This window comes from Chiloscyllium plagiosum, chromosome 37 (genome assembly GCF_004010195.1).
Source record: "Chiloscyllium plagiosum isolate BGI_BamShark_2017 chromosome 37, ASM401019v2, whole genome shotgun sequence".
NCBI classification, from domain to species: Eukaryota; Metazoa; Chordata; class Chondrichthyes; order Orectolobiformes; family Hemiscylliidae; genus Chiloscyllium; species Chiloscyllium plagiosum.
The window spans coordinates 11,570,327-11,586,485 of record NC_057746.1 but is presented as its reverse complement, the minus strand read 5'-3'; positions in this window follow the sequence as shown (position 1 = coordinate 11,586,485).

The following is a 16,159-nucleotide window of genomic DNA, read 5'->3' as shown; positions in this document are numbered from 1 at the left end:
TAATTAAATGAATAAAAATATTCCTCTTCAATAAATTCCGAGTAGAAAATAGTCTTCTCTGGAGCTGGAAATATGTAGGAATTTCCGGAAGGAAGGCATAACTCCTTATTTTTTTTAAAAAAGAAACAGATTTATTTTAGAATACAAAAAAAAGTTCACAGTGTAAGGTCCTGTAAGAACATTTTTTGAAACTGTTTTTACAATATGAAGAAAACTGGGCGTATGTTTTAATAAAGTGTTTCCAATTCAAGGAGGACTTGCCGATATGATTTGAACTCATGCTGTGAGTGTATATGTAGAATTTGTTTGAATCTCATCACTCCAGCTCTTTCAAACAAAATAATGAATTTGTGTCTGTCGTAGACGGAAAGTTTCTTCAGCTCTGCCTATTGCAGGGAATGAAGATTATCCAGGACCACGTAGAACACAAATGATGCAGTGAAAGCCACCAAAAACCTAATTCCATGCTAATTACATACAAGCTGAAGTAATAAAACATACAGAGGCGCATAGTATAAAAGGAGAATTCAGCTCCATGTCCAAAATAAAAGTTGTGGCTCTCTCGTAAAATAAAACCCAACTGCATCATGCTACAAATTCACCAATATAGGAAAAGCAAGAGAATGGAATTCTCAATGTTTTCCCTGTGAACAACATCAGCAGAACAGGATAAAATCAAGGCTTAGTTGTGAACTTCATAAACGATGATGATGAGAATGGGAGGGATAGATTTTGTGGGAATGATAAATAACGTTGTGAATGAAACAAAGAAGAGCTGGGGGTTTACAGTGATCAAAAAGGGTTCAGAGGTGCTCCTGATGGAGGTGTTTAACAGCATGGGGGTGGGGGGGGGGTATGCACAGGGTGAACTGTTATTCCCCTTACTCCAAGGTTCAATAATAAAGTGAAAGTGGTCTTACAATTAATCTGTAAACTGTACAAAAACTTTCCTATTTCTAAATGTATTTGGTTTTAAAATTTTCACGATTTATATTGGCTCCTGAAAAATGTGATGCTGAAGCAGAGGTTTTGTTTTGTGATCCAGGTTCCCTGTTCATCGTGCCTCAGTTTCGCAATCTGTTCATTGAAATAATACACTGTTTTATCATTCAACTCGCCAATGTGGTCAAACACAGACACATTTTCCCAACTATGATCCATAAATCAATATTCGCCCGTTCCCTTGACATGCCTAGACCTTTTTAAAGACGTATCGCCGCTTCACATTTACCTTTTCTAATCTTTTCATATTTGCATTCTCCCACAAAACATTCAAAACATTTCCCATAACATATAGATTGTGGACACTTTCGAACAGAATTGATAATGTAATATTTTTACTCAATATTTAAACTATAAAGATGCAACAATGCTGACGTGTTTTGTTGTCCCCTCACCCAGTTCCAGCCTGCAGTTGCAGCAAATATTCATTACATCTCAAAAGAATTGCCAAGTCTTTACTTTTGATCTAAATGGTAATTCGTCCCTTTATTATGAAATGGGCATATTAATTACGGACTGTCTGTCTGACTGCAACATTTTGATGTGGTTTACTCCAGGCAGTTAAACACCAGGAGGTAAGAACAGGGATAGGCCAGCTGGTTGCCAGGCCTGCTGTCATAATCAACAAGGCCTGACTGCGGTATTTTCTCCACATTGATGTCATGTTCCCGACACAACGTGCATCTCCCTCAACAAAACCCCTCAACCCCTGTTACCCCAGCCACCAACGGTGAATAAAATCCAAAGAACTGTAGGTAGACCAATAGAAATAGGAGTGGAAGTAGGAAATTCAAAGGTGCAGTTATCCACATTAAACACCGTCTGCCAGCTATAGCAATCTGCCCCATTTTCTCAGCCGATCAATATTTAGCTGTAAAATCTTTAGCTCCTCATTACAGCCTGTTTGAAAACCTAGTAGAATAAAATCAGTGAATTTAGTTACTACACTCTGTGTCTCCTTCCGGGTCATTCGGGCAGATTGTAAACAATTGAAGTTTCAAAACTGAACCCTCACTAGCTTCTGTTCGCCAGAGAAAGACAATTTGTCCAGATGCTCTGCTTTCTGTTAGTCAACCAATCCTCCATCCAATTCAATACTCTACCCTTCACCCCTCGGATCGAACCTGCCAGATCAGTCCTTTACGCAGCACCTTGAGAAATGCCTTCCCATTAACCAGCTTGTTGGTTGCATTTTCAAAGAACCCCAGCAGGTATGTCAAGCACAACCTGCACACCATGAAACCGTGCTGACATGGTGAATTCATTTTTGTTTTTCCAAGTGTTATTTGCAAATTTATGTTTGACTGAATAAATTTCCCCACTACAGAAGTTAAACTCACTGGTCTATAGTTTGTGAAGTTTTGCCTATCTCCTGTTTTGAGTACGTGTACCACATCATTACTTTATACCGTTCCAGAATCCATGGATTTTTTGAATATCCTAACTAACGCATCCACTATCTCTGCTGTTACCTCCTATAATACGATAGACTGCAGGCCGAGGTTCTGACCTGCCTATAATCCCATCAATGTATTTAATATCTTCTTCATCGTCATCGTACTTCCATCGTGATCCTTTGCAGTTGCTTTAAATTTTGGGAAGAAATTATCTTGCACTGTGAAAATAGGAAGTTGTTGGTTTTACCTCTGCCAATTCTGAGTGTCCCATTATTACCTCGCCATTTTCATCCTCTCAAAGGTCAACATTTACTTTCAGCATTTTTTTTACTTTTTGTCTACTCGGAGAAGTGTTCTTTATTATTTCTTAAGTTTTCTACTCATTTTCCTTCGTAGCCATTTTGATTTTGTTTTTATTAACCGTTTGCTGACAAGTAAATTATTTTTCTTTAATTCATTAAAGGAGGAGGATGTCGCTGGTAAGACAGCACTCATTGTCTGTCCCTAATTGCCAAGAGGGAAATTAAGCGTCAACCACATTTGTATGGGTTTGAAGTCACATATAGGTCAGACCAGGTAAGGATGGTGGTTTCCATCCCTAAAGAACATTCTTGAAACATAAGAGTGTTTCCAACAACGAGCAATGGATTCATGATCATCAATAGACTCTTAATTGCAGATTCATACTGGATTTAAATTCCATCATCTGCCATGAAGGCATTTGAACCCAAGACCTCAGAGCATTATCTGGATTAGCAGTCAGCGAAAATACCACCAGGCAAGAACCTTCATTTATTGTTGACTTCCTTGTTAAGACATGGATCGCATTTACAATTCCTCTTTATACTTAAGATTACATTTTATTTGAGCGGTTTTAACTACCTCCCTAAGTAGTTGCCACTGTTCTTCAAATGTCCTGCACTTTAATCTTTTTGACATGTCCAACCAGGCAAAGCCCTTCCTCAGGCAATATAATTATCATTGTCCAACACTAAACCTCTCCTTTTTGGCTCTGTCTTCACTGTTACAGTCTGAATGTGGAACTCCAACATGTTGTGGTCACTCTTTCTAAGATGATACTGTAGTACAATATGATTGATCACTCCTTCCTCATTACATAATACTAAAGCCAGTTCTCTGTTTAGTTCCATTTCATGCTAATCAAAGAAATAATCCGTCATATATTCGACGAATCGTTCTTTGAGGCTCCCCTTATCAAATCGATTAATCCAGTCAATTTGCATGCTCAAATTCTCATAATCACTCTTGTGCCTTTGTCTCAAGCCATCTTTATTTCCTGGGTCATGCTATTCCCTACTTTGAAAGTAAGTTGTCGGGGTGGGCGGTGGGGTGGGGGTGGGGGGTAGTTTGTGAGCTGGAAATAGTCTTTCAATGTGTTTTATTTCAAACCAGACGGATTCATCAGTTTTGTCCCACGTGCTAATATCATTTCTTAATACCGCATTGACATAATCCTTAACCAATACAGGCAATCCACCTGATGTTCCTTCTTGTCTGAATACTGAGCACTCTTGGACATTTAACACTTCAGTCCTGACTTCCCTGTAACTACGTTTCAGTCATGCCCACAATGCCATACCTAATTAACCCTGGTTGTGCTGTCAGCTCATTCATTTTATTCCAACTATTGCACACATTTAGTTAAAAAAGCTTTTACATAAGTTCTATTGACTTCTCTTTCTCTTTTAAAACTTGTTGCACAGGCTCTCCATCCTTATTTATTGATCCCCGATAATAGTGAGCCTATCATATACTCCAACTTTCAAATAACATTTTAAAATTGTTGTGATTAGTTCCCTCAGCTTGGTCATTAAAATGGCTCTGCATGTTTATTTGAGAAACCTTTACTTCCTGCTCATTTCCTGACCTGCTGCTTTGGTTCACGTACTCCTGTATCATGAGCTTAAATCTGCACGATCACACTTCCTTTCCCGGATGTTAGGGATCCTCCAGTTAAAGTGCACACTTTCCTTTTTGTGCAGTTCCCACCTGCCCTGAACACGATCCGAATCATTCAAAAATCAGAAAACCTCCTACCAAACTAGCTCTTTGCCACATATTCAACTCGACTACCTTCCTCTTCCTTGTTCTCACTTCCAGATGCCTGGGGTGTAATCCCAAGAATACAACTCAGGAAATCTTGTTTTTAAAGTCACCCCTTACTCCCTGACCTTTCTTAGTAGGGCCTTTCAACCCTACACTCTTCTTACTAATGCCATTGGTATCAATGTGAACCGCGACCGCTGGTTGTTTACCCACTCACTTCAATATGTCCTGCGCATGCTCGGAGACATTCATGATCCGGGCACTGACCTGCCTTTTTATGAAGAAAATCATAGAAGCATCGAATCCCTACGGTGGGGAAACAGGCCATTTCAAACAGCACGTTCACGCTGACCCTTTGAAGAGTAACCCATTCCGACCCGTTCCCCTACTCTGTTACTCTACATTTACTCCTGACTAATGCACCTAAGCGGCACAGCGCTGAACACTATTGGCAAAACACAAACAACCCAGACCATTCCCTTACATTATGTTGAATTTGCATTCTCACAAAAAATAATGACAGAACTACTGAGCATTTCCAGCATCTTCTCGTTTTGACACCGATGTTGATTGCATATTGATAAAAACGCATGCATCACACAATTGAAAAAAAAAGCGGAATTTGCACTCTCAAGAGAAAACTAAATATTTGGTCTTTCAATGATCCCAGTAAAGGTTCATTTCATTTCTGCTTTTCGGTCCATGAACATCATTTGTTCACTTTCCCAATCCATGAATAAAGGAGGTTTTTACATCTTGTTTGATATCAGAAAGCTTGCAAACTTTCACATTTACTCTTTCATATGGGAATGTGATAACATCTCATTCTTTCATCTCAGTCTAATTACAGCGATTTATTCACAAAACGCACACACACGTACACATATATACACACATATATATACACACACACACGCACATGCATACACACATAGACGCACAGATACACACACATGCAAGCACACACACCTACACACGCACATACACACAATGTAATTCTTTGTCGAAGAATACCAGAAACATTGTAAGTAATTGGAATGGTAACTAGAAAGAAGGATTTAGGTAAATGAAGGATGCGAAAAAATTGGTCTTTTGAACAGAATAGACTATTATGTGAACTTTCTAAGTTTCCAAAATTTATGGAAAGCAATGCAGGGCAGATAAAAGTTATTGTTATGAAGGTGTAGAGATATATGTGACACTTAAGAAAGACTGAAGCTCGCACATAGTGTTCTGAAAGAAGTAGAAGTTAAATGTAACATTTTACTGTGAAATCAATAGCTGAGATGCCACGAAACGAAAACTAATTCCAATTTGGCCAGTTTAAAATTTTCCCCAACACACTGAAATCAAATTGAGTTTGAAATACTTGATAGCATCAAAATCAATGAAATAGTCCGATATTTAGAGGTATAAAACTGGCCATTTTGAACATTTGGGGGAGAACTACCAAGGACATCCAGAAAGATAGACTGCGAGCTGAAGGACTTTCTGAAAGGTGCCTGTCTATAAGAGGTTTGCACAGCAGAACATCGAAGCCACCCGAGAGAAAACTCTACAGAGGAATGTCTACAAAGGAGAATCGACAAATCTGACTGGTTTTGAAACGTGTTAATTTTGTGTATAACTTAATCTTTTTTTTTGTTTTATCAGATCAGTATTGTAGACTGGAGGTCAAAGATATGTTTAACCTAAGGGAGTTCTAAATAGTTGTTTGTTTTATTATTCTCTGTTGGACTTAAATAACAAAATTGTTAATTTTACTTTAAATTTTGACCTCTGTAAATGGCTCTTTGCCTCTCGAAATTTAACAGATTATGGCATGCGGTGAACTATTTCTGTGTGGCTGGATTAAATTAGGAGAGGGGTTAACCCTGTGTCGTAACAGCTTGGGGGCTTTCATCCAAGAAATGAACAGGTTTAGACAGATCCAGTCGGAGATTTGGGCAGATTTGAATAGATTTGAGGGATGAAAAGAAAACAAAATATATTCAAACATTTGTACGTTCGTGTCCGAGATCTTCAAATAAAACATCAGTGAGACAACTTGTTTAATTTCGATGACTTGTATTTATTTAAATTAAAAGTGAGAGAAATGGCTGCTAAAATGTTAAGAGGGGTTTGAAGATGAGTCTCAAATTTGCCACGAAATCTTAGAAGGAAAGATAAAGTGCAAACGTTTAGAATTAGCGAAGAAGTTGGATTTGGATTTAACCAAGGACAAAAGTAATGCTGAAATTGTCCGGGAATTTCTCAAACATTAAGGTGTGTCAGAAACACAGACAAATGCAGTAGAGTGAGAAAACAATTTAAATTCCAATTGAGGAAAATGCAATTTAAATAGAAACAAAGGGAGAGAAAAACAGAGACATCGAAGAAACAGAAAGCAAGACAGAAGAGAGAGAGAGAAAAAAGAGGGAAGGAGAAGATTCTTAGCGGACCAAAAAGAGAGAGAATTTGGAACGTGAGAAGTAGGGATTTAGTCAGCATAAGTCACATTAAAAAGATGGAGATTAAAAGAAAATGTTGTGTTATATGCAACTGTGTAAATACTGTGCAATATTTTAATGAGAAAGATGTTGAAGCCTTCTTTATCTCATTTGAAAAATTGGCTACGCATTTGGAGTCGTCTAAGGATTTAACCCTCCAACCACAAGGGATGAACTCGGATTTCACCAGTTTCCTCATTTCCCCTCCCCCCACCCTGTCTCAGTCAAATCCATCAAATTCAGCACCGCCTTCCTAACCTGAGATCTTCTTCCCGACCTCTCCGCCCCCACCCCAGTCTGACCTATCACCCTCACCTTGACCTCTTTCCACCTATCACATTTCCGACGCCCCTCTCCCAAGTCCCTCCTCCCTACCTTTTATCTTAGCCTGATGGGCAAACTTTCCCCATTCCTGAAGAAGGGCTTATGCCCGAAACGTCGATTCTCCTGTTCCCTGGATGCTGCCTGACCTGCTGCGCTTTTCCAGCAACACATTTCCAGCTCTGATCGCCAGCATCTGCAGACCTCACTTTCTCCTTAAGGATTTATGGGTCATACTAGTTCGGACTAAACAGGTAGAGCGAGTAAGGTATTTTCTCCGCTGTCAGATGAGTGGTCAAGAGATTCTCAAGACGTCAAACTAGCTATTTTAAGTGTTCACGAATTGGTACCAGAATCATATAGACAGCAGGACATAAACATAAAGAAGTAATCAGGTCAGACTTATGTGGAGTTTGAAATAATTAAACATAGGCATTTTAATAGATGGATTTTTGCTTTAAAAATAGATATGACCTATGAGGCTCTAATGGATATTATTCTGCTGAAGTAATTGAAAAACCCATTTCCAGAGATGTTAAGAATTCACATGGAGGAACAGAAAGTTCAGGAATTGAGAAGGGCAGGAGAAATAGCAGATGAATACATGTTGCTGCATAAGTCAAGCTCAACCAGAATTTCGTCCTGTGAAGAATCGAATTTGGGAGATATGGAGATGCTACACTGTAAAAGAAACAGTAGAGAATAAGAGTTTACCACAGGTTAAAGAAGATGCAAAAGAGGATATAAAGGCGATGAAAGGCCTCAGGTGCCTTCACTATAATAGAGTGGGACACAGAAAACTACAGTGCCCGTGGTTTCAGAAGGGCATTGGAAAAATATGTTTTCACTGCCATAAGGAGGGATATGTATGGTCAGAGTGCTGATCGTTAAGAAAGGGACTGTGTGAAAATATGTGGTAAAAGAATGTAAGCCAGTGGCATTAGTGAAAGTCTCATAGGAAACCCCAACAAGAACTGAAGAGCTGCAGGAAAGTGCACAGCCTCGGCAGTGGCTGGGTTTGTAGTTAGTACCTGATCTCTATAAAGAATTCGCCTCTGTGAGTAAAGTTAACTCAGAAACAACAGGGCGAGAAGGAGAATAAGTTATAATTTTGAGCGATACAGGATATAAACTGTTTCTAATAGTAAGAGATGAGCAAATTTGCAGTAGTTCTGATCTGTTACCCGGGAGTGTCATAACTTGTGAGATAGTTGGACAGAAATTTAGCTTTCCTCTCCATAAGATCAGGTTGGAGTGCCTACTCAAGTCTGGGAAAGTGACCGTGGGAGTGATTGACAGAGTGTGAGTTCCAGGAATCCAATTTGTTCTCGAGAATGATTTCGTAGGGTCCAAGTTGGGAGCGATACCCCTAGTTGTGGTGAAGCCGAAGAAGACCAAGAAACTGAGGAGTTAAAGCATAAATATACTGGTATTTTCCCAAACTGTACAGTAACCAAATCCCACTATCATAAGTCACAGCACGAAGCACAAACTAAAGACAAGATGAAGGAGTTAACCTTCTTTTAGCTGACATCCTGTTTGACGTAATGGTGCAGGGAACTCATGAACAAACGAGGGTCAGACAAAGTTGTTTAGTCTTGAGACGCCAAGGGATTTGAAACAGACAGGCAAGATAATAAAAGATATATATGTGGATGAGTACTCTGAACGTGAGGAAGAGATGTTCCTGAGGATTATTATCAGTAAAATAGAATCCTGAGACGGAAATGGAGACTACAGCAGGTTAGTGCAGTGGAGTAGTGTGCTGAAATGCACCAAAATATGTTGCCGGACACATAGAGACAGGAAGTGTTATGGGTAACACGTGAACGACATGTGGGAGGTCACCGAAGGGTATGAAAGACTCAGACTAAGGGACAAAAACATTTTTATTGACCTGGAATGCACGAAGATATGTTTAACTTCTGGCATACGTGTCATACATGCCAAATAGTAGGTAGGCCACAGGCAGTAATGAAACTAGCGCCTCTGCCGCCAATTCCCACATTCAGAATTCCCTTCATGCTTATAAATGAGTGTTCCCTTCGGAAAAGTAGAGTAGAGAAAGAATTGGAGAAACAGGTGCGAGTTTCTGCCGCACAGAGTGAGGAAACAATTCCAAATGTTGTGGATTTTGATGTGTCTTAAAATATGTTAAAAATGTAGAAGACCTTTGAGCAGTGGGATAGGATCGTAAACAATCTGCCTCAGGAGCATAGAACGCAGTTGAAAAGTTTGTTATTGCAATATGAGGGCATATGTAAGTATCATATGGGGAGAACTAATGCTACTGTACTTGAAGTAGACGTATGGAATACTATTCCGATAAATCAACACTCCTATCGGCTTAATCCTCTCAAAGCCAGACAGGTCCAGAAGGAGGTGGAGGCCATAGTCATTATTGAACCAAGCCAAAACGAGTGGAGCTCGCCGATCACCTTCGTTCCCAAACCGGATGGGACTCAATGATGTTGGTTGGATTATTGGAAGGTCAACACTATTACAAAATCAGACTTACATCCAATACCGACATTGGAGGACTGTATCGAGAAAGTTGGAGAAGTCAGTTACATCACAAAGTTGGACTTAATGCGTGGTTTCTGGCAGGTCCCTTTATCAGAGACGGTAAACTAAATTTGTGAATTGTAACGTCAAATGGACTGTATCAATTCAAAGTGATGCCCTTTGGAATGAAGAACACACCCAACACATTCCAAAGACCCATGAACAGAGTGGCACCATTAACCGTCTTGCTGAAGAAGAACACAAAGTTTTAGTTGACAAAACAATGCCAGGAGGCATTCGGCTATTAAAAGAAATATTGACAACCAAACCAGTTTTAGATACACCAAACGTTTCAAAACTCTTCAAAGTTGCCATCGACGCTAGTGACATAGGTGTTGGAGCTGTATTGCTACAGGACGATAAGATGGGATTGTACTCTTCAAAGAAACTCAACATAAACCAGAGAAAATATTCCACGACTGAGAAAGAACTATTGAGTTTGGTACTAGCCTTATAACATTTTAATGTGTACTCACAAACAGCGTGTTGGAGACGGTTGTGTACACGGATCCCAATCTCCTTACATTCTTTTTAACGCTTTAAAGACTATTTCATTGGAGGCTTATGTTACAGACTTTTAATTTTAAAATTGGACATGTAGCATGCCCGTAAGAATGCAATCGCAGATACGTTCTCACAGACTGAACTGATAAAGTTTAGATGAGATTTGTATTTATCCAATGTTAAATATAGGTATATGGGAAGAAGTTAAGGTGAACTTAAATTTAAGTTATCTGTATGTTATTGTAATGTGTTTAAATAATAGAAAAACAAATGAGACCGTCTTTTAATTATGATGGTTCTTTTTTGAGAGAGAAGGTGTTATGAACGTGTAAAGAGTACTATACCTTTAAGAGAGTTGAAGGATTTACAAACACAGTGAGTTCTGGAAAATTTAAAATGTAACATGTAGTCCAGCAGCTGGAAGAACCTGGGTTGCTATGAGACAAAAAATCAAATCAAATGTGATCTATCCGTTTACGTTATGTCGCAAGAAACTAAACTACAATCGAGTTTAAATTTGGCATTTGACCATATTATTAAAAAATGAAATGACCCGATGATTTGGGTTATAAAGCTGAAAATACAATCAGTTGGGGGAGAACTGCCCGCCACCAATATCTGCAGACTGCCCGGAGAATAGCTCTCCTAAATATATTTTTATTTATCAATGACCTGTGAAACAGAAACTCTAACGAGAAAAAAAAGAGAGGAAGATACAAAGAGAAGATTTGACAGCTGGCTGGTTCTGAAATTTGAATGTTTTGGTATATCTTATTTGGGGGTGGGGTGTGGGGGGAAGTTTATCGGACCAGTATTGTAGAAGGGAAAGTAAAAGATAGGTCAGAAAAAATGAGTTGCAAATAGTTGTTAGTTAATTATTCTCTGTTAGACTTTCTTTAAAAAGTTGTTAATTTTCCTTTAAATAGTGACCTATAGGATGGTTATTGGTATTCCGAATATTTACAGGTTACAGCACGGGTTAAATCATTTCTGTGTTGCATGTTTACATTAACGCGGTGTGGGGTTGGGTTTTCCTCTGCGTTGTAACACAGTAACTGGGATTTCTCTGCACAGATGCTGCCAGACCTGCAGAGGTTTTCCAGCAAATTACTGTCTTAGTTTCTGGTTTACGAAATCTGCCGTCTCTTGGCTTTCTTATGTGTATCAATTGACAGCCACGGTTGAAGTCCTGGAGGACAGGAAGACAGCTGATGTTGTTACATTATTTGTAATTTGGCTGAAAGGAAACCCAGGGAACTACAGACCAGTCAGTTTGATGTCAAGGGTGGATAAGTGTTTGTAGGAGATTCTGAGAGGCAGGATTTACATGCATTTGGAAAGGCAAGGACTGATTAGGGATATTCAGCATAGCTTTATGTCTGGGAATCCATGTCTCACAAACTAGATTGCGGTTTTTGAAGAGGTGATCGGGAAGATAGATAAAGGTAAAGCAAGCATACGTTGTCTACGTGGACCTTAGTGAGGTCCAACAAGGTTCCACATGGTAGTCCGCTTAATAAAGTTAGATCACAGGAGATGAGGGGGACCTATCCAATTAGATGGAAAACTGGCTTGACCGTAGGAGACAGAATGTGCTGGGAGAGATTTGCTGTTCCTATTGGAGCCTGTGTCCAGCGTTATGCCACAAGGACCACGCTGCTGTTGTTCATTGTTTTTGTAAATGGTTTGCATGTGAAGATTGGAACCATGGATAGTAATTTGGAGATGAAACCCCCAAAATTGGAGTTTTGGTGGACAGTGAAGAAGGCTATCTTAGAGAACAAGGATATCTTGATCTCCTTGACAAGTGGGCTGAGGATTGGCTGATGGAGCTTCATGCATTTTGTTGCATTTTGTTAGACAAACGAGTGTAGGATTTATTCAGAAAATGGTAGCGCGCTGGGGAGTGTTGTCAAACAGAGAGATCCAGGGTCCAGGTACATAGTTCCGTGAAAGTGGAGTCGCAGATTGACAGGGCAGTGAATAAGGCATAAGGCAATCTGTCTTTCATCAGTCAGAGCATTGATTATAGGAATTGGCACATCATGTTGCGGCTCTACAAGAGAATGGTAAGACTACATTTGAAGCGCTGAGTGCAGTTCTAGTCGCCCTTCTATTGGAAGGATGTTATAAACTGGGAAGGGGACAAAAGTATTTAAAATGATGTGACGGAGATGGGAAATTTTGAGATATAAAGATAGGCTGGGATTTTGTTCCTTTTGCGTTGGATACTTGGAGGTGACCTTTATTACATCATGAGAGGCATGTATAGGATAAATAGACAAGATCATTTCCTCCGGGTGGGTGTGTCCAGAACCAGAGAGGATAGGTTTAAGGTGAGAAGGAAGACATTTAAAAGAGATCTAAGGGACAGTTGTTTCTCACAGAGTGTGTATATGAAGCGAGCTGTCAGAGGAAGTGGCATTGGGGAGTACAATTACAACATTTGAAAGACAATTGGATGTGTGAATGAATAGGAAAGGTTTGGAGGGTTCTGTGCCAAAAGAAGAAATGCAGTAATCATTCAGTTTAGGAAACCAGGTGAGCATGGAAGATTTGGGCCAAAAGGTCTGTTTGCATATTTTACGATTCTAAGAGTTAATGACTCTTTCACTCCTTCATCCCAATCCTTCATTGCACTCAATTCATTTCCAAGTCAAAACACATCTGCAAATACGTTAAATGATCTAACTCTCCAAACTTTCTTAAATAGAGAATTCCTGACATTGATGTGGTTCTGTAGACCACAGCAACAGCAGAAGCAGAATTAAATTCAACCACAATCTGTAACATTTTTTACAGGGCTAATCACACAGACTACCATTCCAACCAAGTTGATCTATGGTTCAGTGATGTATAGGTGAACGTGCCAGTGTCCCAATCGTGTGTACCTAAACCTGTTAAAGCTACCATAATTGACTGCTTGCATTTCCAAAAGCAGAACTAACATCTGATAGAGAGGGTGTAATGATCTCAACACTAACAAACCAACAGTACTGTCATTTCCAGCCATAAATGGTGATAGACAGTTTAACAATTTCATGAAGGAGAGGGCTCCACTATTATCCCAATAATAAATAATGGAACAGTCCAGAACATCAGTGTAAAAGATAAGAATGTAGTTTTGGCAAGATACTCCGCCAGACATGTTGAGTGGATGATCTACCTCACCCTCGCCACGATGCCCTTAGAATCACAGATGCCCATCTACAATCAATTTGATTTGCTGCAAGTGACATGAAGAAACAGGTGAACACAGTAGATACGACAAAGGCAATGGACCCTGACACCATTCCTGCAGTAGGGCTGAAGACTTGTGCTGCACAACAAGTCGTGTCCGTGGGAAAGCTGTTTCATTCCAGCTCCAACTCTGACATCCTCTTGGCAATATGGAAAATTACTCAGCTACGTCCAGTCCCCTAAGAGGAGAATAGTTACAATCTGACCATTTACCACCCCCTCAATCCCATTACGATTGTTAAACTGATGGAAGTTCTTTTGGACAGATCTGTCAAACAGCACAGAAATAACCGGCTCAGTGTGGTTTCCAACATGGTCCCTACATGGTCCCTACATGGAGTTGGTGCTGTTGTGGAAATGTCACTGGATTACTCATCCAGACCAGGCTAATACTCTGGCAGCTAATGGAAATTAATATCAATTAATAAAATATCGAGATCTAACATCTAGTATCAGTAACTGTGATGCTGAAATCAATGTCGATTGCAAACTCCAATTTGCTTCATCAATGTACTTTCAAGAAGCGAATTCTGGCCTGGTGAATTCCATGCAATCCTGGTCGGGCCTAAAAGATACTCTAGACACACAAGCATGTGATAAACCTTTCAATGGTCTCTAAAACGGTAAAGCAAGACACGAAATTGTATCAAATTACTCCGAGGTTTGGAAGGATAAAACTGTCAGAACTTCCAGCACCAGCCTCTGTATCGGAAAAGGGAATGGGAAAAACAGTCTTGTGGACCCTGCAGAGGCCTCCTTCCTAACATCTGAGAGCTTGTGACAGCCATACTCCAGATGCCTCTCGATCCCTTTTCTGTTGAGAAATTCTTATTTATATATTTAGTGCCTTGTGTTCCACAGCTTGTGTGGGAGAGAAATCCCCAGAGTTACCAGTCACTGAGTGCAGACATTTATTCTCATCTCAATGCAGAGTGGACTGTCTGTATCTAATACTGTGGCCCATTGTTTTAGATGTCTGAGCCAGGGGAATTAACATCCCTGCTTCTAATCTGTCTCACCCTGTCAGAGTTGTATATATTTCACTGAGCTCTCCATTCATTTTCCTAAACATCATGGAATACAGGCCCAGTCGCCCCAAACTCTGCTCTCACAACAAAGCTGTCATCCCAGAGGTCAGCCTGGTCATCCTTCACTGCACTCCCTCAATGTCATGTTTGTCCCTTATAAGGTAAGTAGACCAAAATTACGCACAATACAGCACAATGTTCAAGACCGGCTCTCACCAAGACCCTGTACAGTTGCAGTTAGACACCCTTACTCCTGTCACTCAATCCCCTAGAAATAAGCTCAACACACCATTTATCTTCCTGCCTGCTTTCTGCTCATGCAATATTGCTTTCAGTGACTGGTGTACAAGGAGATACAGATCCTTTTCAATGTTCCTGCTCCCCACTTGCTGTGTCTATGTACACTGGTCAGGATGCCAATGCCATTCCCAGTACTGGCTTCTGGTTTCAAAACTCACTGCCCTGCATGGACTCGGAAGGCTGCGCAGCAGGAAAAAAAGAAAGAACATAAATCCCTTTAAAGATTAACATGTTTCATCCAATTCCTTTTCAAATGATAGGTTGCTGTACTATTGTCCCCATCAAAGTGCACACCATCACATCCACCCCCATTGATCTTCATCTGCCACCTATTTGCCCATTCACTCCACTTGTCTCAATCACTTTGGATCTTTTTTTAATCCTCCTCGCCCATTAACAATCCGACATCATTTAGTGCTGTCAGCAGACTGAGAAATATTGCATTTGGTTCCCTCAACTAAATGTTTGACATGCATTGAGAATACCTGGGGCCCAATCACTGATCCCTGCGACATGCCATGATCCTTCCACTTCAAAACATATTGCTTTATGCCTGCTCACTGTTTCCTGTCAGTTCTCCTATTCTAAAATCATGTTCATATTTTAGTCCCAATCCCGTAATATTTGACTTTGCACACTAGGCCATAGTCTTTATCAAGATCTTTCTGAAAATCTAAATGCATTGCATCCATTTCTTCTCTGTATGTATCGACCAGTCAGTTTCTCAAATATGATTCCCATTTCATGTTGACCCATTGCATAAGAACGGACAAACTAGGAGCAGGAGTAGGCCATCTGGCCCTTCAAGCTTGCGCCACCATTCAATAAGATAATGGCTAATCATTTCATAGCCTCTGAGTTCAAACACCTTCAATGACAAAGCCTCAACTATTTCACTGGGAGAAGTATTCCACAGATTTACAACCTTCTTGGTCAAGAAGTTCCTTCTCGATTCAATCCTAATTCTGCTCCATCTAATTTTGAGGCTTTGCCCTCTTGTCCTCGTTTCATGTACTACTGGAAACGCCCTTTATATTTCTATCTTATCTACTCCCTTCATAATTATATATGTTTCTATCAGTTCCTCCCTCATTCTTTCAATTTCCAATCAATATATAATTCCAGTCTACTCAGTCTCTCCTCATAACCACCCCCCTCACCTCCGGAACCAAACTAGCGAGCATCCTCTGCATCCATTGTAGTGCCAGAATTTCGTTTCTAAATTAGGAAAAACAAAGTCATACGT